General features: G+C 29.9%; 7 non-coding genes across 7 annotated transcripts; all 7 read right to left on the bottom strand.

Annotated features, from left to right (window-relative positions):
• Window positions 1-1,491: 1,491 nt before the first annotated feature.
• Window positions 1,492-1,563, bottom strand: TRNAQ-CUG (transfer RNA glutamine (anticodon CUG)). The gene has a single exon. It is a non-coding gene; the product is annotated as a tRNA-Gln (tRNA).
• Window positions 1,564-3,375: 1,812 nt separating this feature from the next.
• Window positions 3,376-3,447, bottom strand: TRNAQ-CUG (transfer RNA glutamine (anticodon CUG)). Its single transcript has one exon. It is a non-coding gene; the product is annotated as a tRNA-Gln (tRNA).
• A 3,685-nt stretch (window positions 3,448-7,132) lies between these two features.
• On the bottom strand, window positions 7,133-7,204 carry TRNAQ-CUG (transfer RNA glutamine (anticodon CUG)). The gene has a single exon. It is a non-coding gene; the product is annotated as a tRNA-Gln (tRNA).
• A 3,686-nt stretch (window positions 7,205-10,890) lies between these two features.
• Window positions 10,891-10,962, bottom strand: TRNAQ-CUG (transfer RNA glutamine (anticodon CUG)). Its single transcript has one exon. It is a non-coding gene; the product is annotated as a tRNA-Gln (tRNA).
• A 1,811-nt stretch (window positions 10,963-12,773) lies between these two features.
• Window positions 12,774-12,845, bottom strand: TRNAQ-CUG (transfer RNA glutamine (anticodon CUG)). Its single transcript has one exon. It is a non-coding gene; the product is annotated as a tRNA-Gln (tRNA).
• Window positions 12,846-18,417: 5,572 nt separating this feature from the next.
• Window positions 18,418-18,489, bottom strand: TRNAQ-CUG (transfer RNA glutamine (anticodon CUG)). The gene has a single exon. It is a non-coding gene; the product is annotated as a tRNA-Gln (tRNA).
• A 3,689-nt stretch (window positions 18,490-22,178) lies between these two features.
• Window positions 22,179-22,250, bottom strand: TRNAQ-CUG (transfer RNA glutamine (anticodon CUG)). Its single transcript has one exon. It is a non-coding gene; the product is annotated as a tRNA-Gln (tRNA).
• Window positions 22,251-23,086: the final 836 nt, after the last annotated feature.

Genomic DNA, 23,086 nt, shown 5'->3' with positions numbered 1-23,086 from the left:
CTTACTCAGAGATATTAACAGCATTGTACTTACAACAAAACCAATAGAACCTACCAAGATGTAAATATAGACCATGGATTCAGAGTCCAAAATGTTTACCAATATACCATGAAACCTCATCCATTAGGGAGCATCTAAATATTTTTATAAGAATGTACTCTCAGAGAGATATGAACTGAATGGTACTTACAAAAAACTAATAGGACCTACCAAGATTTAAATACAGATCACTGTATTCAAAGATCAGAGTGGAGTGGTTACCAATACACCAAGAAACCACATTCATTAGGGAGCATCTAAACATTTTTTTCTAAAATGTTAGATTCTTAGAAGACACATTTTATTAAAGTTATTGTACATATATTAACATCAATGCTTATTTGGATTACACAGTAAAATTCATATAATTACAAACATTTCTATAACTACCTTTTTTTAGATTTTAGTACATTTTTACAATAATCAGTGATTTAAAAAAAAATGTATTATATGTATAAAAAAGAAAAGTTTTTGTCAATCAAGGACTTAAACTTTGTACTAAAATGCACCTGGTCCCACCGATATTTGAACTCAATTTACTGGATTCAGAGTACAGAGTGCTAACCATAACACCTTGGAATCTCCCTTCTAATAACACATATAAAACTTTCTCTCAGAGTGTAAGATCTTTATTTCTACATGATACAGAAATATTCATTCAGAGAGATATGTACTACATTGTATTTACAAATAAAACCATTAGGACCTACCAATTTGTATATACAGATTATTAGTTTCAGAGTCCAGAATTGTTAACAGTACACCATGAAAGCTCATTCATATGGTGGCATGTAAAAAATGTTCTCACAGTGTAAGATTCTTAGAGGTTACATTTTATTGGAATTATATTACCGATAAACCTGTCTCTCAGTGTGTATGATTCTTAAATTATGCAATTTATAGATATTTTCTTTCTCAGAGATATGAACTGCATAATACTTACAAAAAAACAATAGCACCTACCAAGATGTAAATACAAATCATGGATTCAGAGTCCAAAATGGTTACAAATACACCAGGAAACCTCATTCATGAGGAAGCATTTAAACAGTTTTTATTAGAATGTACTCTCAGAGAAATATAAACTGAACGGTACTTACAAAAAACCAATAGGACCTACCAACATAATAATACAGATAACTGGATTCAAAGATCAGAGTGGTTACCAATACACCAAGAAACTTCATTCATGAGGGAGAGCTAAACATTTTTTTCTAAAATGTTAGATTCTTAGAAGACACATTTTATTGCAATTATTGTACATATATTTACATCAACGCTTATTTGGGTTATATAGTAAAATTCATATAATTACATACATTTCTATAACTACCTTTTTTAAGCTTTTAGTACATATTTACAAAAATCAGTGACTTAAAAAAATTATTATATGTATGAAAAAGAAGACTTTCTGTCAATCAAGAACTTAAACTGAAGGTACTAAAACACATCAGGTTCCACTGAGATTTGAACTCGGATCACTGGATTCAGAGTCCAGAGTGCTAACCATTATACCACGGAACCTCTCTTCTAACAGCACATATACAACTTTCTCTTAGAGTGTGAGATCTTATTTTCTACAAGTTACAGGAATAATAATCAGAGAGATAAATATTACATTGTATTTACAAAAAAAGCAATTAGGACCTACCAAATTTTTATACAGATTATAGGTTTCAGAGTCCAGAATTGTTAACAGTACACAATGAAACCTCATTCATATGGTAGCATGTACATTTTTTTGTCAGAGTAAAAGATTCTTAGTGGATACATTTTATTGGAATTAAATGACAGATAAACCTGTCTCTCAGTGTGTAAGATTCTTAATTTATGCAATTTATAGATATTTTCTTTCTCAGAGATATTAACTGTATTGTACTTACAACAAAACCAATAGAACCTACCAAGATGTAAATATAGATCATGGATTCAGAGTCCAAAATGTTTACCAATACACCATGAAACCTCATCCATTAGGGAGCATCTAAATATTTTTATAAGAATGTACTCTCAGAGAGATTTGAACTGAATGGTACTTACAAAAACCAATAGGACCTACCAAGATTTAAATACAGATCACTGTATTCAAAGATCAGAGTGGAGTGGTTACCAATACACCAAGAAACCACATTCATTAGGGAACATCTAAAAAAAATTTCTAAAATGTTAGATTCTCAGAAGACACATTTTATTGAAGTTATTGTACATATATTAACATCAATGCTTATTGGATTACACAGTAAAATTCATATAATTACAAACATTTCTATAACTACCTTTTTTAGATTTTAGTAAATTTTTAAAATAATCAGTGATTTAAAAAAATGTATTATATGTATAAAAAAGAAAAGTTTTTGTCAATCAAGGACTTAAACTGAAGGTACTAAAATGCACCTGGTCCCACCGAGATTTGAACTCAATTTACTGGATTCAGAGTACAGAGTGCTAACCATAACACCATGGAATCTCCCTTCTAATAACACATATAAAACTTTCTCTCAGAGTGTAAGATCTTTATTTCTACATGATACAGAAATATTCATTCAGAGAGATATGTACTACATTGTATTTACAAATAAAACCATTAGGACCTACCAATTTCTATATACAGATTATTAGTTTCAGAGTTCAGAATTGTTAACAGTACACCATGAAAGCTCATTCATATGGTGGCATGTAAAAAATGTTCCCACAGTGTAAGATTCTTAGAGGTTACATTTTATTGGAATTATATTACCGATAAACCTGTCTCTCAGTGTGTATGATTCTTAATTTATGCAATTTATAGATATTTTCTTTCTCAGAGATATGAACTGCATAATACTTACAAAAAAACAATAGGACCTACCAAGATGTAAATACAAATCATGGATTCAGAGTCCAAAATGGTTACAAATACACCAGGAAACCTCATTCATGAGGAAGCATTTAAACAGTTTTTATTAGAATGTACTCTCAGAGAAATATAGACTGAACGGTACTTACAAAAAACCAATAGGACCTACCAAGATTTAAATACAGATCACTGGATTCAAAGATCAGAGTGGTTACCAATACACCAAGAAACTACATTCATGAGGGAGAGCTAAACATTTTTTTCTAAAATGTTAGATTCTTAGAAGACACATTTTATTGCAATTATTGTACATATATTTACATCAACGCTTATTTGGGTTATATAGTAAAATTCATATAATTACATATATTTCTATAACTACCTTTTTAAGCTTTTAGTACATATTTACAAAAATCAGTGATTTAAAAAAATTATTATATGTATGAAAAAGAAGACTTTCTGTCAATAAAGAACTTAAACTGAAGGTACTAAAACACATCAGGTCCCACCGAGATTTGAACTCAGATCGCTGGATTCAGAGTCCAGAGTGCTAACCATTACACCATGGAACCTCTCTTCTAACACAATATATACAACTTTCTCTTAGAGTGTGAGATCTTATTTTCTACAAGTTACAGGAATAATAATCAGAGAGATAAGTATTGCATTGTATTTACAAAAAAAAGCCATTAGGACCTACCAAATTTTTATACAGATTATAGGTTTCAGAGTCCAGAATTGTTAACAGTACACAATGACACCTCATTCATATGGTAGCATGTACATTTTTTGTCAGAGTATAAGATTCTTAGTGGATACATTTTATTGGAATTAAATGACAGATAAACCTGTCTCTCAGTGTGTAAGATTCTTAATTTATGCAATTTATAGATATTTTCTTTCTGAGAGATATTAACAGCATTGTACTTACAACAAAACCAATAGAACCTACCAAGATGTAAATATAGATCATGGATTCAGAGTCCAAAATGTTTACCAATATACCATGAAACCTCATCCATTAGGGAGCATCTAAATATTTTTATAAGAATGTACTCTCAGAGAGATATGAACTGAATGGTACTTACAAAAAACCAATAGGACCTACCAAGATTTAAATACAGATCACTGTATTCAAAGATCAGAGTGGAGTGGTTACCAATACACCAAGAAACCACATTCATTAGGGAGCATCTAAACATTTTTTTCTAAAATGTTAGATTCTTAGAAGACACAATTTATTGAAGTTATTGTACATATATTAACATCAATGCTTATTTGGATTACACAGTAAAATTCATATAATTACAAACATTTCTATAACTACCTTTTTTTAGATTTTAGTACATTTTTACAATAATCAGTGATTTTAAAAAAATGTATTATATGTATAAAAAAGAAAAGTTTTTGTCAATCAAGGACTTAAACTTTGTACTAAAATGCACCTGGTCCCACCGAGATTTGAACTCAATTTACTGGATTCAGAGTACAGAGTGCTAACCATAACACCATGGAATCTCCCTTCTAATAACACATATAAAACTTTCTCTCAGAGTGTAAGATCTTTATTTCTACAAGATACAGAAATATTCATTCAGAGAGATATGTACTACATTGTATTTACAAATAAAACCATTAGGACCTACCAATTTGTATATACAGATTATTAGTTTCAGAGTCCAGAATTGTTAACAGTACACCATGAAAGCTCATTCATATGGTGGCATGTAAAAAATGTTCTCACAGTGTAAGATTCTTAGAGGTTACATTTTATTGGAATTATATTACCGATAAACCTGTTTCTCAGTGTGTATGATTCTTAATTTATGCAATTTATAGATATTTTCTTTCTCAGAGATATGAACTGCATAATACTTACAAAAAAACAATAGGACCTACCAAGATGTAAATACAAATCATGGATTCAGAGTCCAAAATGGTTACAAATACACCAGGAAACCTCATGCATGAGGAAGCATTTAAACAGTTTTTATTAGAATGTACTCTCAGAGAAATATAGACTTAACGGTACTTACAAAAAACCAATAGGACCTACCAAGATTTAAATACAGATCACTGGATTCAAAGATCAGAGTGGTTACCAATACACCAAGAAACTTCATTCATGAGGGAGAGCTAAACATTTTTTTCTAAAATGTTAGATTCTTAAAAGACACATTTTATTGCAATTATTGTAGATATATTTACATCAACGCTTATTTGGGTTATATAGTAAAATTCATATAATTACATACATTTCTATAACTACCTTTTTTTAGCTTTTAGTATATATTTACAAAAATCAGTAATTTAAACAAATTATTATATGTATGAAAAAGAAGACTTTCTGTCAATCAAGAACTTAATCATCAGGTCCCAAGGAAATTTGAACTCGGATCGCTGGATTCAGAGTCCAAAGTGTTAACCATTACACCATGGAACCTCTCTTCTAACACAACATATGCAACTTTCTCTTAGCGTGTGAGATCTTATTTTCTACAAGTTACAGAAATAATAATCAGAGAGACAAGTATTACATTGTATTTAAAAAAAAAAGCCATTAGGACCTACCAAATTTTTATACAGGTTATAGGTTTCAGAGTCCAGAATTGTTAACAGTACACAATGAAATCTTATTCATATGGTAGCATGTACATTTTTTTTAGAGTATAAGACTATTAGTGGATACATTTTATTGGAATTAAATGACAGATAAACCTGTCTCTCAGTGTGTAAGATTCTTAATTTATGCAATTTATAGATATTTTCTTTCTCAGAGATATTAACAGCATTGTACTTACAACAAAACCAATAGAACCTACCAAGATGTAAATATAGATCATGGATTCAGAGTCCAAAATGTTTACCAATATACCATGAAACCTCATCCATTAGGGAGCATCTAAATATTTTTATAAGAATGTACTCTCAGAGAGATATGAACTGAATGGTACTTACAAAAAACCAATAGGACCTACCAAGATTTAAATACAGATCACTGTATTCAAAGATCAGAGTGGAGTGGTTACCAATACACCAAGAAACCACATTCATTAGGGAGCATCTAAACATTTTTTTCTAAAATGTTAGATTCTTAGAAGACACATTTTATTGAAGTTATTGTACATATATTAACATCAATGCTTATTTGGATTACACAGTAAAATTCATATAATTACAAACATTTCTATAACTACCTTTTTTTAGATTTTAGTACATTTTTACAATAATCAGTGATTTTAAAAAAATGTATTATATGTATAAAAAAGAAAAGTTTTTGTCAATCAAGGACTTAAACTTTGTACTAAAATGCACCTGGTCTCACCGATATTTGAACTCAATTTACTGGATTCAGAGTACAGAGTGCTAACCATAACACCTTGGAATCTCCCTTCTAATAACACATATAAAACTTTCTCTCAGAGTGTAAGATCTTTATTTCTACATGATACAGAAATATTCATTCAGAGAGATATGTACTACATTGTATTTACAAATAAAACCATTAGGACCTACCAATTTGTATATACAGATTATTAGTTTCAGAGTCCAGAATTGTTAACAGTACACCATGAAAGCTCATTCATATGGTGGCATGTAAAAAATGTTCTCACAGTGTAAGATTCTTAGAGGTTACATTTTATTGGAATTATATTACCGATAAACCTGTCTCTCAGTGTGTATGATTCTTAATTTATGCAATTTATAGATATTTTCTTTCTCAGAGATATGAACTGCATAATACTTACAAAAAAACAATAGGACCTACCAAGATGTAAATACAAATCATGGATTCAGAGTCCAAAATGGTTACAAATACACCAGGAAACCTCATTCATGAGGAAGCATTTAAACAGTTTTTATTAGAATGTACTCTCAGAGAAATATAAACTGAACGGTACTTACAAAAAACCAATAGGACCTACCAACATAATAATACAGATCACTGGATTCAAAGATCAGAGTGGTTACCAATACACCAAGAAACTTCATTCATGAGGGAGAGCTAAACATTTTTTTCTAAAATGTTAGATTCTTAGAAGACACATTTTATTGCAATTATTGTACATATATTTACATCAACGCTTATTTGGGTTATATAGTAAAATTCATATAATTACATATATTTCTATAACTACCTTTTTAAGCTTTTAGTACATATTTACAAAAATCAGTGATTTAAAAAAATTATTATATGTATGAAAAAGAAGACTTTCTGTCAATAAAGAACTTAAACTGAAGGTACTAAAACACATCAGGTCCCACCGAGATTTGAACTCAGATCGCTGGATTCAGAGTCCAGAGTGCTAACCATTACACCATGGAACCTCTCTTCTAACACAATATATACAACTTTCTCTTAGAGTGTGAGATCTTATTTTCTACAAGTTACAGGAATAATAATCAGAGAGATAAGTATTGCATTGTATTTACAAAAAAAAGCCATTAGGACCTACCAAATTTTTATACAGATTATAGGTTTCAGAGTCCAGAATTGTTAACAGTACACAATGACACCTCATTCATATGGTAGCATGTACATTTTTTGTCAGAGTATAAGATTCTTAGTGGATACATTTTATTGGAATTAAATGACAGATAAACCTGTCTCTCAGTGTGTAAGATTCTTAATTTATGCAATTTATAGATATTTTCTTTCTCAGAGATATTAACAGCATTGTACTTACAACAAAACCAATAGAACCTACCAAGATGTAAATATAGATCATGGATTCAGAGTCCAAAATGTTTACCAATATACCATGAAACCTCATCCATTAGGGAGCATCTAAATATTTTTATAAGAATGTACTCTCAGAGAGATATGAACTGAATGGTACTTACAAAAAACCAATAGGACCTACCAAGATTTAAATACAGATCACTGTATTCAAAGATCAGAGTGGAGTGGTTACCAATACACCAAGAAACCACATTCATTAGGGAGCATCTAAACATTTTTTTCTAAAATGTTAGATTCTTAGAAGACACAATTTATTGAAGTTATTGTACATATATTAACATCAATGCTTATTTGGATTACACAGTAAAATTCATATAATTACAAACATTTCTATAACTACCTTTTTTTAGATTTTAGTACATTTTTACAATAATCAGTGATTTTAAAAAAATGTATTATATGTATAAAAAAGAAAAGTTTTTGTCAATCAAGGACTTAAACTTTGTACTAAAATGCACCTGGTCCCACCGAGATTTGAACTCAATTTACTGGATTCAGAGTACAGAGTGCTAACCATAACACCATGGAATCTCCCTTCTAATAACACATATAAAACTTTCTCTCAGAGTGTAAGATCTTTATTTCTACAAGATACAGAAATATTCATTCAGAGAGATATGTACTACATTGTATTTACAAATAAAACCATTAGGACCTACCAATTTGTATATACAGATTATTAGTTTCAGAGTCCAGAATTGTTAACAGTACACCATGAAAGCTCATTCATATGGTGGCATGTAAAAAATGTTCTCACAGTGTAAGATTCTTAGAGGTTACATTTTATTGGAATTATATTACCGATAAACCTGTTTCTCAGTGTGTATGATTCTTAATTTATGCAATTTATAGATATTTTCTTTCTCAGAGATATGAACTGCATAATACTTACAAAAAAACAATAGGACCTACCAAGATGTAAATACAAATCATGGATTCAGAGTCCAAAATGGTTACAAATACACCAGGAAACCTCATGCATGAGGAAGCATTTAAACAGTTTTTATTAGAATGTACTCTCAGAGAAATATAGACTTAACGGTACTTACAAAAAACCAATAGGACCTACCAAGATTTAAATACAGATCACTGGATTCAAAGATCAGAGTGGTTACCAATACACCAAGAAACTTCATTCATGAGGGAGAGCTAAACATTTTTTTCTAAAATGTTAGATTCTTAAAAGACACATTTTATTGCAATTATTGTAGATATATTTACATCAACGCTTATTTGGGTTATATAGTAAAATTCATATAATTACATACATTTCTATAACTACCTTTTTTTAGCTTTTAGTATATATTTACAAAAATCAGTAATTTAAACAAATTATTATATGTATGAAAAAGAAGACTTTCTGTCAATCAAGAACTTAATCATCAGGTCCCAAGGAAATTTGAACTCGGATCGCTGGATTCAGAGTCCAAAGTGTTAACCATTACACCATGGAACCTCTCTTCTAACACAACATATGCAACTTTCTCTTAGCGTGTGAGATCTTATTTTCTACAAGTTACAGAAATAATAATCAGAGAGACAAGTATTACATTGTATTTAAAAAAAAAAGCCATTAGGACCTACCAAATTTTTATACAGGTTATAGGTTTCAGAGTCCAGAATTGTTAACAGTACACAATGAAATCTTATTCATATGGTAGCATGTACATTTTTTTTAGAGTATAAGACTATTAGTGGATACATTTTATTGGAATTAAATGACAGATAAACCTGTCTCTCAGTGTGTAAGATTCTTAATTTATGCAATTTATAGATATTTTCTTTCTCAGAGATATTAACAGCATTGTACTTACAACAAAACCAATAGAACCTACCAAGATGTAAATATAGATCATGGATTCAGAGTCCAAAATGTTTACCAATATACCATGAAACCTCATCCATTAGGGAGCATCTAAATATTTTTATAAGAATGTACTCTCAGAGAGATATGAACTGAATGGTACTTACAAAAAACCAATAGGACCTACCAAGATTTAAATACAGATCACTGTATTCAAAGATCAGAGTGGAGTGGTTACCAATACACCAAGAAACCACATTCATTAGGGAGCATCTAAACATTTTTTTCTAAAATGTTAGATTCTTAGAAGACACATTTTATTGAAGTTATTGTACATATATTAACATCAATGCTTATTTGGATTACACAGTAAAATTCATATAATTACAAACATTTCTATAACTACCTTTTTTTAGATTTTAGTACATTTTTACAATAATCAGTGATTTTAAAAAAATGTATTATATGTATAAAAAAGAAAAGTTTTTGTCAATCAAGGACTTAAACTTTGTACTAAAATGCACCTGGTCTCACCGATATTTGAACTCAATTTACTGGATTCAGAGTACAGAGTGCTAACCATAACACCTTGGAATCTCCCTTCTAATAACACATATAAAACTTTCTCTCAGAGTGTAAGATCTTTATTTCTACATGATACAGAAATATTCATTCAGAGAGATATGTACTACATTGTATTTACAAATAAAACCATTAGGACCTACCAATTTGTATATACAGATTATTAGTTTCAGAGTCCAGAATTGTTAACAGTACACCATGAAAGCTCATTCATATGGTGGCATGTAAAAAATGTTCTCACAGTGTAAGATTCTTAGAGGTTACATTTTATTGGAATTATATTACCGATAAACCTGTCTCTCAGTGTGTATGATTCTTAATTTATGCAATTTATAGATATTTTCTTTCTCAGAGATATGAACTGTATAATACTTACAAAAAAACAATAGGACCTACCAAGATGTAAATACAAATCATGGATTCAGAGTCCAAAATGGTTACAAATACACCAGGAAACCTCATTCATGAGGAAGCATTTAAACAGTTTTTATTAGAATGTACTCTCAGAGAAATATAAACTGAACGGTACTTACAAAAAACCAATAGGACCTACCAACATAATAATACAGATCACTGGATTCAAAGATCAGAGTGGTTACCAATACACCAAGAAACTTCATTCATGAGGGAGAGCTAAACATTTTTTTCTAAAATGTTAGATTCTTAGAAGACACATTTTATTGCAATTATTGTACATATATTTACATCAACGCTTATTTGGGTTATATAGTAAAATTCATATAATTACATACATTTCTATAACTACCTTTTTTTAGCTTTTAGTATATATTTACAAAAATCAGTGATTTAAACAAATTATTATATGTATGAAAAAGAAGACTTTCTGTCAATCAAGAACTTAAACTGATGGTACTAAAACACATCAGGTCCCACCGAGATTTGAACTCGGATCACTGGATTCAGAGTCCAGAGTGCTAACCATTATACCACGGAACCTCTCTTCTAACAGCACATATACAACTTTCTCTTAGAGTGTGAGATCTTATTTTCTACAAGTTACAGGAATAATAATCAGAGAGATAAATATTACATTGTATTTACAAAAAAAGCAATTAGGACCTACAAATTTTTATACAGATTATAGGTTTCAGAGTCCAGAATTGTTAACAGTACACAATGAAACCTCATTCATATGGTAGCATGTACATTTTTTTGTCAGAGTATAAGATTCTTAGTGGATACATTTTATTGGAATTAAATGACAGATAAACCTGTCTCTCAGTGTGTAAGATTCTTAATTTATGCAATTTATAGATATTTTCTTTCTCAGAGATATTAACTGTATTGTACTTACAACAAAACCAATAGAACCTACCAAGATGTAAATATAGATCATGGATTCAGAGTCCAAAATGTTTACCAATACACCATGAAACCTCATCCATTAGGGAGCATCTAAATATTTTTATAAGAATGTACTCTCAGAGAGATTTGAACTGAATGGTACTTACAAAAACCAATAGGACCTACCAAGATTTAAATACAGATCACTGTATTCAAAGATCAGAGTGGAGTGGTTACCAATACACCAAGAAACCACATTCATTAGGGAACATCTAAAAAAAATTTCTAAAATGTTAGATTCTTAGAAGACACATTTTATTGAAGTTATTGTACATATATTAACATCAATGCTTATTGGATTACACAGTAAAATTCATATAATTACAAACATTTCTATAACTACCTTTTTTAGATTTTAGTAAATTTTTAAAATAATCAGTGATTTAAAAAAATGTATTATATGTATAAAAAAGAAAAGTTTTTGTCAATCAAGGACTTAAACTGAAGGTACTAAAATGCACCTGGTCCCACCGAGATTTGAACTCAATTTACTGGATTCAGAGTACAGAGTGCTAACCATAACACCATGGAATCTCCCTTCTAATAACACATATAAAACTTTCTCTCAGAGTGTAAGATCTTTATTTCTACATGATACAGAAATATTCATTCAGAGAGATATGTACTACATTGTATTTACAAATAAAACCATTAGGACCTACCAATTTGTATATACAGATTATTAGTTTCAGAGTTCAGAATTGTTAACAGTACACCATGAAAGCTCATTCATATGGTGGCATGTAAAAAATGTTCCCACAGTGTAAGATTCTTAGAGGTTACATTTTATTGGAATTATGTTACCGATAAACCTGTCTCTCAGTGTGTATGATTCTTAATTTATGCAATTTATAGATATTTTCTTTCTCAGAGATATGAACTGCATAATACTTACAAAAAAACAATAGGACCTACCAAGATGTAAATACAAATCATGGATTCAGAGTCCAAAATGGTTACAAATACACCAGGAAACCTCATTCATGAGGAAGCATTTAAACAGTTTTTATTAGAATGTACTCTCAGAGAAATATAGACTGAACGGTACTTACAAAAAACCAATAGGACCTACCAAGATTTAAATACAGATCACTGGATTCAAAGATCAGAGTGGTTACCAATACACCAAGAAATTTCATTCATGAGGGAGAGCTAAACATTTTTTTCTAAAATGTTAGATTCTTAGAAGACACATTTTATTGCAATTATTGTACATATATTTACATCAACGCTTATTTGGGTTATATAGTAAAATTCATATAATTACATACATTTCTATAACTACCTTTTTAAGCTTTTAGTACATATTTACAAAAATCAGTGATTTAAAAAAATTATTATATGTATGAAAAAGAAGACTTTCTGTCAATAAAGAACTTAAACTGAAGGTACTAAAACACATCAGGTCCCACCGAGATTTGAACTCAGATCGCTGGATTCAGAGTCCAGAGTGCTAACCATTACACCATGGAACCTCTCTTCTAACACAACATATACAACTTTCTCTTAGAGTGTGAGATCTTATTTTCTACAAGTTACAGGAATAATAATCAGAGAGATAAGTATTGCATTGTATTTACAAAAAAAAGCCATTAGGACCTACCAAATTTTTATACAGATTATAGGTTTCAGAGTCCAGAATTGTTAACAGTACACAATGACACCTCATTCATATGGTAGCATGTACATTTTTTGTCAGAGTATAAGATTCTTAGTGGATACATTTTATTGGAATTAAATGACAGATAAACCTGTCTCTCAGTGTGTAAGATTCTTAATTTATGCAATTTATAGATATTTTCTTTCTCAGAGATATTAACTGTATTGTACTTACAACAAAACCAATAGAACCTACCAAGATGTAAATATAGATCATGGATTCAGAGTCCAAAATGTTTACCAATATACCATGAAACCTCATCCATTAGGGAGCATCTAAATATTTTTATAAGAATGTACTCTCAGAGAGATATGAACTGAATGGTACTTACAAAAAACCAATAGGACCTACCAAGATTTAAATACAGATCACTGTATTCAAAGATCAGAGTGGAGTGGTTACCAATACACCAAGAAACCACATTCATTAGGGAGCATCTAAACATTTTTTTCTAAAATGTTAGATTCTTAGAAGACACAATTTATTGAAGTTATTGTACATATATTAACATCAATGCTTATTTGGATTACACAGTAAAATTCATATAATTACAAACATTTCTATAACTACCTTTTTTTAGATTTTAGTACATTTTTACAATAATCAGTGATTTTAAAAAAATGTATTATATGTATAAAAAAGAAAAGTTTTTGTCAATCAAGGACTTAAACTTTGTACTAAAATGCACCTGGTCCCACCGAGATTTGAACTCAATTTACTGGATTCAGAGTACAGAGTGCTAACCATAACACCTTGGAATCTCCCTTCTAATAACACATATAAAACTTTCTCTCAGAGTGTAAGATCTTTATTTCTACATGATACAGAAATATTCATTCAGAGAGATATGTACTACATTGTATTTACAAATAAAACCATTAGGACCTACCAATTTGTATATACAGATTATTAGTTTCAGAGTCCAGAATTGTTAACAGTACACCATGAAAGCTCATTCATATGGTGGCATGTAAAAAATGTTCTCACAGTGTAAGATTCTTAGAGGTTACATTTTATTGGAATTATATTACCGATAAACCTGTCTCTCAGTGTGTATGATTCTTAATTTATGCAATTTATAGATATTTTCTTTCTCAGAGATATAAACTGCATAATACTTACAAAAAAACAATAGGACCTACCAAGATGTAAATACAAATCATGGATTCAGAGTCCAAAATGGTTACAAATACACCAGGAAACCTCATGCATGAGGAAGCATTTAAACAGTTTTTATTAGAATGTACTCTCAGAGAAATATAGACTGAACGGTACTTACAAAAAACCAATAGGACCTACCAAGATTTAAATACAGATCACTGGATTCAAAGATCAGAGTGGTTACCAATACACCAAGAAACTTCATTCATGAGGGAGAGCTAAACATTTTTTTCTAAAATGTTAGATTCTTAAAAGACACATTTTATTGCAATTATTGTACATATATTTACATCAACGCTTATTTGGGTTATATAGTAAAATTCATATAATTACATACATTTCTATAACTACCTTTTTTTAGCTTTTAGTATATATTTACAAAAATCAGTAATTTAAACAAATTATTATATGTATGAAAAAGAAGACTTTCTGTCAATCAAGAACTTAATCATCAGGTCCCAACGAAATTTGAACTCGGATCGCAGGATTCAGAGTCCAGAGTGCTAACCATTACACCATGGAACCTCTCTTCTAACACAACATATACAACTTTCTCTTAGCGTGTGAGATCTTATTTTCTACAAGTTACAGGAATAATAATCAGAGAGATAAGTATTACATTGTATTTAAAAAAAAAAGCCATTAGGACCTACCAAATTTTTATACAGGTTATAGGTTTCAGAGTCCAGAATTGTTAACAGTACACAATGAAACCTTATTCATATGGTAGCATGTACATTTTTTTTTCAGAGTATAAGACTATTAGTGGATACATTTTATTGGAATTAAATGACAGATAAACCTGTCTCTCAGTGTGGAAGATTCTTAATTTATGCAATTTGTAGATATTTTCTTTCTCAGAGATATTAACTGTATTGTACTTACAACAAAACCAATAGAACCTACCAAGATGTAAATATAGATCATGGATTCAGAGTCCAAAATGTTTACCAATACACCATGAAACCTCATCCATTAGGGAGCATCTAAATATTTTTATTAGAATGTACTCTCAGAGAGATATGAACTGAATGGTACTTACAAAAAACCAATAGGACCTACCAAGATTTAAATACAGATCACTGTATTCAAAGATCAGAGTGGAGTGGTTACCAATACACCAAGAAACCACATTCATTAGGGAACATCTAAACATTTTTTTCTAAAATGTTAGATTCTTAGAAGACACATTTTATTGAAGTTATTGTACATATATTAACATCAATGCTTATTTGGATTACACAGTAACATTTATATAATTACAAACATTTCTATAACTACCTTTTTTAGATTTTAGTACATTTTTACAATAATCAGTGATTTAAAAAAATGTATTATATGTATAAAAAAGAAAAGTTTTTGTCAATCAAGGACTTAAACTGAAGGTACTAAAATGCACCTGGTCCCACTGAGATTTGAACTCAATTTACTGGATGCAGAGTACAGAGTGCTAACCATAACACCATGGAATCTCCCTTCTAATAACACATATAAAACTTTCTCTCAGCGTGTAAGATCTTTATTTCTACAAGATACAGAAATATTCATTCAGAGAGATATGTACTACATTGTATTTACAAATAAAACCATTAGGACCTACCAATTTGTATATACAGATTATTAGTTTCAGAGTCCAGAATTGTTAACAGTACACCATGAAAGCTCATTCATATGGTGGCATGTAAAAAATGTTCTCACAGTGTAAGATTCTTAGAGTTTACATTTTATTGGAATTATATTACCGATAAACCTGTCTTTCAGTGTGTATGATTCTTAATTTATGCAATTTATAGATATTTTCTTTCTCAGAGATATGAACTGCATAATACTTACAAAAAAACAATAGGACCTACCAAGATGTAAATACAAATCATGGATTCAGAGTCCAAAATGGTTACAAATACACCAGGAAACCTCATTCATGAGGAAGCATTTAAACAGTTTTTATTAGAATGTACTCTCAGAGAAATATAAACTGAACGGTACTTACAAAAAACCAATAGGACCTACCAAGATTTAAATCCAGATCACTGGATTCAAAGATCAGAGTGGTTACCAGTACACCAAGAAACTTCATTCATGAGGGACAGCTAAAAAAAATTTTTCTAAAATGTTATATTCTTAGAAGACACATTTTATTGCAATTATTGTACATATATTTACATCAACGCTTATTTGGGTTATATAGTAAAATTCATATAATTACATACATTTCTATAACTACCTTTTTTTAGCTTTTAGTACATATTTACAAAAATCAGTGATTTAAAAAAATTATTATATGTATGAAAAAGAAGACTTTCTGTCAATCAAGAACTTAAACTGAAGGTACTAAAACACATCAGGTCCCACTGAGATTTGAACTCGGATCACTGGATTCAGCGTCCAGAGTGCTAACCATTATACCACGGAACCTCTCTTCTAACAGCACATATACAACTTTCTCTTAGAGTGTGAGATCTTATTTTCTACAAGTTACAGGAATAATAATCAGAGAGATAAATATTACATTGTATTTACAAAAAAAGCAATTAGGACCTACCAAATTTTTATACAGATTATAGGTTTCAGAGTCCAGAATTGTTAACAGTACACAATGAAACCTCATTCATATGGTAGCATGTAAATTTTTTTGTCAGAGTATAAGATTCTTAGTGGATACATTTTATTGGAATTAAATGACAGATAAACCTGTCTCTCAGTGTGTAAGATTCTTAATTTATGCAATTTATAGATATTTTCTTTCTCAGAGATATTAACTGTATTGTACTTACAACAAAACCAATAGAACCTACCAAGATGTAAATATAGATCATGGATTCAGAGTCCAAAATGTTTACCAATACACCATGAAACCTCATCCATTAGGGAGCATCTAAATATTTTTATAAGAATGTACTCTCAGAGAGATTTGAACTGAATGGTACTTACAAAAACCAATAGGACCTACCAAGATTTAAATACAGATCACTGTATTCAAAGATCAGAGTGGAGTGGTTACCAATACACCAAGAAACCACATTCATTAGGGAACATCTAAAAAAAATTTCTAAAATGTTAGATTCTTAGAAGACACATTTTATTGAGGTTATTGTACATATATTAACATCAATGCTTATTGGATTACACAGTAAAATTCATATAATTACAAACATTTCTATAACTACCTTTTTTAGATTTTAGTAAATTTTTAAAATAATCAGTGATTTAAAAAAATGTATTATATGTATAAAAAAGAAAAGTTTTTGTTAATCAAGGACTTAAACTGAAGGTACTAAAATGCACCTGGTCCCACCGAGATTTGAACTCAATTTACTGGATTCAGAGTACAGAGTGCTAACCATAACACCATGGAATCTCCCTTCTAATAACACATATAAAACTTTCTCTCAGAGTGTAAGATCTTTATTTCTACATGATACAGAAATATTCATTCAGAGAGATATGTACTACATTGTATTTACAAATAAAACCATTAGGACCTACCAATTTGTATATACAGATTATTCGTTTCAGAGTTCAGAATTGTTAACAGTACACCATGAAAGCTCATTCATATGGTGGCATGTAAAAAATGTTCCCACAGTGTAAGATTCTTAGAGGTTACATTTTATTGGAATTATATTACCGATAACCTGTCTCTCAGTGTGTATGATTCTTAATTTATGCAATTTATAGATATTTTCTTTCTCAGAGATATGAACTGCATAATACTTACAAAAAAACAATAGGACCTACCAAGATGTAAATACAAATCATGGATTCAGAGTCCAAAATGGTTACAAATACACCAGGAAACCTCATTCATGAGGAAGCATTTAAACAGTTTTTATTAGAATGTACTCTCAGAGAAATATAGACTGAACGGTACTTACAAAAAACCAATAGGACCTACCAAGATTTAAATACAGATCACTGGATTCAAAGATCAGAGTGGTTACCAATACACCAAGAAACTTCATTCATGAGGGAGAGCTAAAAAAATTTTTCTAAAATGTTAGATTCTTAGAAGACACATTTTATTGCAATTATTGTACATATATTTACATCAACGCTTATTTGGGTTATATAGTAAAATTCATATAATTACATATATTTCTATAACTACCTTTTTAAGCTTTTAGTACATATTTACAAAAATCAGTGATTTAAAAAAATTATTATATGTATGAAAAAGAAGACTTTCTGTCAATAAAGAACTTAAACTGAAGGTACTAAAACACAACAGGTCCCACCGAGATTTGAACTCAGATCGCTGGATTCAGAGTCCAGAGTGCTAACCATTACACCATGGAACCTCTCTTCTAACACAACATATACAACTTTCTCTTAGAGTGTGAGATCTTATTTTCTACAAGTTACAGGAATAATAATCAGAGAGATAAGTATTGCATCTTATTTACAAAAAAAAAGCCATTAGGACCTACCAAATTTTTATACAGATTATAGGTTTCAGAGTCCAGAATTGTTAACAGTACACAATGACACCTCATTCATATGGTAGCATGTACATTTTTTGTCAGAGTATAAGATTCTTAGTGGATACATTTTATTGGAATTAAATGACAGATAAACCTGTCTCTCAGTGTGTAAGATTCTTAATTTATGCAATTTATAGATATTTTCTTTCTCAGAGATATTAACAGCATTGTACTTACAACAAAACCAATAGAACCTACCAAGATGTAAATATAGATCATGGATTCAGAGTCCAAAATGTTTACCAATATACCATGAAACCTCATCCATTAGGGAGCATCTAAATATTTTTATAAGAATGTACTCTCAGAGAGATATGAACTGAATGGTACTTACAAAAAACCAATAGGACCTACCAAGATTTAAATACAGATCACTGTATTCAAAGATCAGAGTGGAGTGGTTACCAATACACCAAGAAACCACATTCATTAGGGAGCATCTAAACATTTTTTTCTAAAATGTTAGATTCTTAGAAGACACAATTTATTGAAGTTATTGTACATATATTAACATCAATGCTTATTTGGATTACACAGTAAAATTCATATAATTACAAACATTTCTATAACTACCTTTTTTTAGATTTTAGTACATTTTTACAATAATCAGTGATTTTAAAAAAATGTATTATATGTATAAAAAAGAAAAGTTTTTGTCAATCAAGGACTTAAACTTTGTACTAAAATGCACCTGGTCCCACCGAGATTTGAACTCAATTTACTGGATTCAGAGTACAGAGTGCTAACCATGACACCTTGGAATCTCCCTTCTAATAACACATATAAAACTTTCTCTCAGAGTGTAAGATCTTTATTTCTACATGATACAGAAATGTTCATTCAGAGAGATATGTACTACATTGTATTTACAAATAAAACCATTAGGACCTACCAATTTGTATATACAGATTATTAGTTTCAGAGTCTAGAATTGTTAACAGTACACCATGAAAGCTCATTCATATGGTGGCATGTAAAAAATGTTCTCACAGTGTAAGATTCTTAGAGGTTACATTTTATTGGAATTATATTACCGATAAACCTGTCTCTCAGTGTGTATGATTCTTAATTTATGCAATTTATAGATATTTTCTTTCTCAGAGATATGAACTGCATAATACTTACAAAAAAACAATAGGACCTACCAAGATGTAAATACAAATCATGGATTCAGAGTCCAAAATGGTTACAAATACACCAGGAAACCTCATGCATGAGGAAGCATTTAAACAGTTTTTATTAGAATGTACTCTCAGAGAAATATAGACTGAACGGTACTTACAAAAAACCAATAGGACCTACCAAGATTTAAATACAGATCACTGGATTCAAAGATCAGAGTGGTTACCAATACACGAAGAAACTTCATTCATGAGGGAGAGCTAAACATTTTTTTCTAAAATGTTAGATTCTTAAAAGACACATTTTATTGCAATTATTGTACATATATTTACATCAACGCTTATTTGGGTTATATAGTAAAATTCATATAATTACATACATTTCTATAACTACCTTTTTTTAGCTTTTAGTATATATTTACAAAAATCAGTAATTTAAACAAATTATTATATGTATGAAAAAGAAGACTTTCTGTCAATCAAGAACTTAATCATCAGGTCCCAATGAAATTTGAACTCGGATCGCTGGATTCAGAGTCCAGAGTGCTAACCATTACACCATGGAACCTCTCTTCTAACACAACATATACAACTTTCTCTTAGCGTGTGAGATCTTATTTTCTACAAGTTACAGGAATAATAATCAGAGAGATAAGTATTACATTGTATTTAAAAAAAAAAGCCATTAGGACCTACCAAATTTTTATACAGGTTATAGGTTTCAGAGTCCAGAATTGTTAACAGTACACAATGAAATCTTATTCATATGGTAGCATGTACATTTTTTTTTCAGAGTATAAGACTATTAGTGGATACATTGTATTGGAATTAAATGACAGATAAACCTGTCTCTCAGTGTGTAAGATTCTTAATTTATGCAATTTAAAGATATTTTCTTTCTCAGAGATATTAACAGCATTGTACTTACAACAAAACCAATAGAACCTACCAAGATGTAAATATAGATCATGGATTCAGAGTCCAAAATGTTTACCAATATACCATGAAACCTCATCCATTAGGGAGCATCTAAATATTTTTATAAGAATGTACTCTCAGAGAGATATGAACTGAATGGTACTTACAAAAAACCAATAGGACCTACCAAGATTTAAATACAGATCACTGTATTCAAAGATCAGAGTGGAGTGGTTACCAATACACCAAGAAACCACATTCATTAGGGAGCATCTAAACATTTTTTTCTAAAATGTTAGATTCTTAGAAGACACATTTTATTGAAGTTATTGTACATATATTAACATCAATGCTTATTTGGATTACACAGTAAAATTCATATAATTACAAACATTTCTATAACTACCTTTTTTTAGATTTTAGTACATTTTTACAATAATCAGTGATTTTAAAAAATTGTATTATATGTATAAAAAAGAAAAGTTTTTGTCAATCAAGGACTTAAACTTTGTACTAAAATGCACCTGGTCCCACCGATATTTGAACTCAATTTACTGGATTCAGAGTACAGAGTGCTAACCATAACACCTTGGAATCTCCCTTCTAATAACACATATAAAACTTTCTCTCAGAGTGTAAGATCTTTATTTCAACATGATACAGAAATATTCATTCAGAGAGATATGTACTACATTGTATTTACAAATAAAACCATTAGGACCTACCAATTTGTATATAAAGATTATTAGTTTCAGAGTCCAGAATTGTTAACAGTACACCATGAAAGCTCATTCATATGGTGGCATGTAAAAAATGTTCTCACAGTGTAAGATTCTTAGAGGTTACATTTTATTGGAATTATATTACCGATAAACCTGTCTCTCAGTGTGTATGATTCTTAATTTATGCAATTTATAGATATTTTCTTTCTCAGAGATATGAACTGCATAATACTTACAAAAAAACAATAGGACCTACCAAGATGTAAATACAAATCATGGATTCAGAGTCCAAAATGGTTACAAATACACCAGGAAACCTCATTCATGAGGAAGCATTTAAACAGTTTTTATTAGAATGTACTCTCAGAGAAATATAAACTGAACGGTACTTACAAAAAACCAATAGGACCTACCAACATAATAATACAGATCACTGGATTCAAAGATCAGAGTGGTTACCAATACACCAAGAAACTTCATTCATGAGGGAGAGCTAAACATTTTTTTCTAAAATGTTAGATTCTTAGAAGACACATTTTATTGCAATTATTGTACATATATTTACATCAACGCTTATTTGGGTTATATAGTAAAATTCATATAATTACATACATTTCTATAACTACCTTTTTTTAGCTTTTAGTACATATTTACAAAAATCAGTGATTTAAAAAAATTATTATATGTATGAAAAAGAAGACTTTCTGTCAATCAAGAACTTAAACTGAAGGTACTAAAACACATCAGGTCCCACCGAGATTTGAACTCGGATCACTGGATTCAGAGTCCAGAGTGCTAACCATTATACCACGGAACCTCTCTTCTAACAGCACATATACAACTTTCTCTTAGAGTGTGAGATCTTATTTTCTACAAGTTACAGGAATAATAATCAGAGAGATAAATATTACATTGTATTTACAAAAAAAGCAATTAGGACCTACCAAATTTTTATACAGATTATAGGTTTCAGAGTCCAGAATTGTTAACAGTACACAATGAAACCTCATTCATATGGTAGCATGTACATTTTTTTTGTCAGAGTATAAGATTCTTAGTGGATACATTTTATTGGAATTAAATGACAGATAAACCTGTCTCTCAGTGTGTAAGATTCTTAATTTATGCAATTTATAGATATTTTCTTTCTCAGAGATATTAACTGTATTGTACTTACAACAAAACCAATAGAACCTACCAAGATGTAAATATAGATCATGGATTCAGAGTCCAAAATGTTTACCAATATACCATGAAACCTCATCCATTAGGGAGCATCTAAATATTTTTATAAGAATGTACTCTCAGAGAGATATGAACTGAATGGTACTTACAAAAAACCAATTGGACCTACCAAGATTTAAATACAGATCACTGTATTCAAAGAACAGAGTGGAGTGGTTACCAATACACCAAGAAACCACATTCATTAGGGAGCATCTAAACATTTTTTTCTAAAATGTTAGATTCTTAGAAGACACAATTTATTGAAGTTATTGTACATATATTAACATCAATGCTTATTTGGATTACACAGTAAAATTCATATAATTACAAACATTTCTATAACTACCTTTTTTTAGATTTTAGTACATTTTTACAATAATCAGTGATTTTAAAAAATGTATTATATGTATAAAAAAGAAAAGTTTT

This window comes from Pseudophryne corroboree, chromosome 11 (assembly GCF_028390025.1).
Source record: "Pseudophryne corroboree isolate aPseCor3 chromosome 11, aPseCor3.hap2, whole genome shotgun sequence".
Classification (NCBI taxonomy): Eukaryota; Metazoa; Chordata; class Amphibia; order Anura; family Myobatrachidae; genus Pseudophryne; species Pseudophryne corroboree.
Note: the sequence above shows the minus strand (reverse complement) of the source record. Positions and strands in the feature narration are given on the sequence as shown.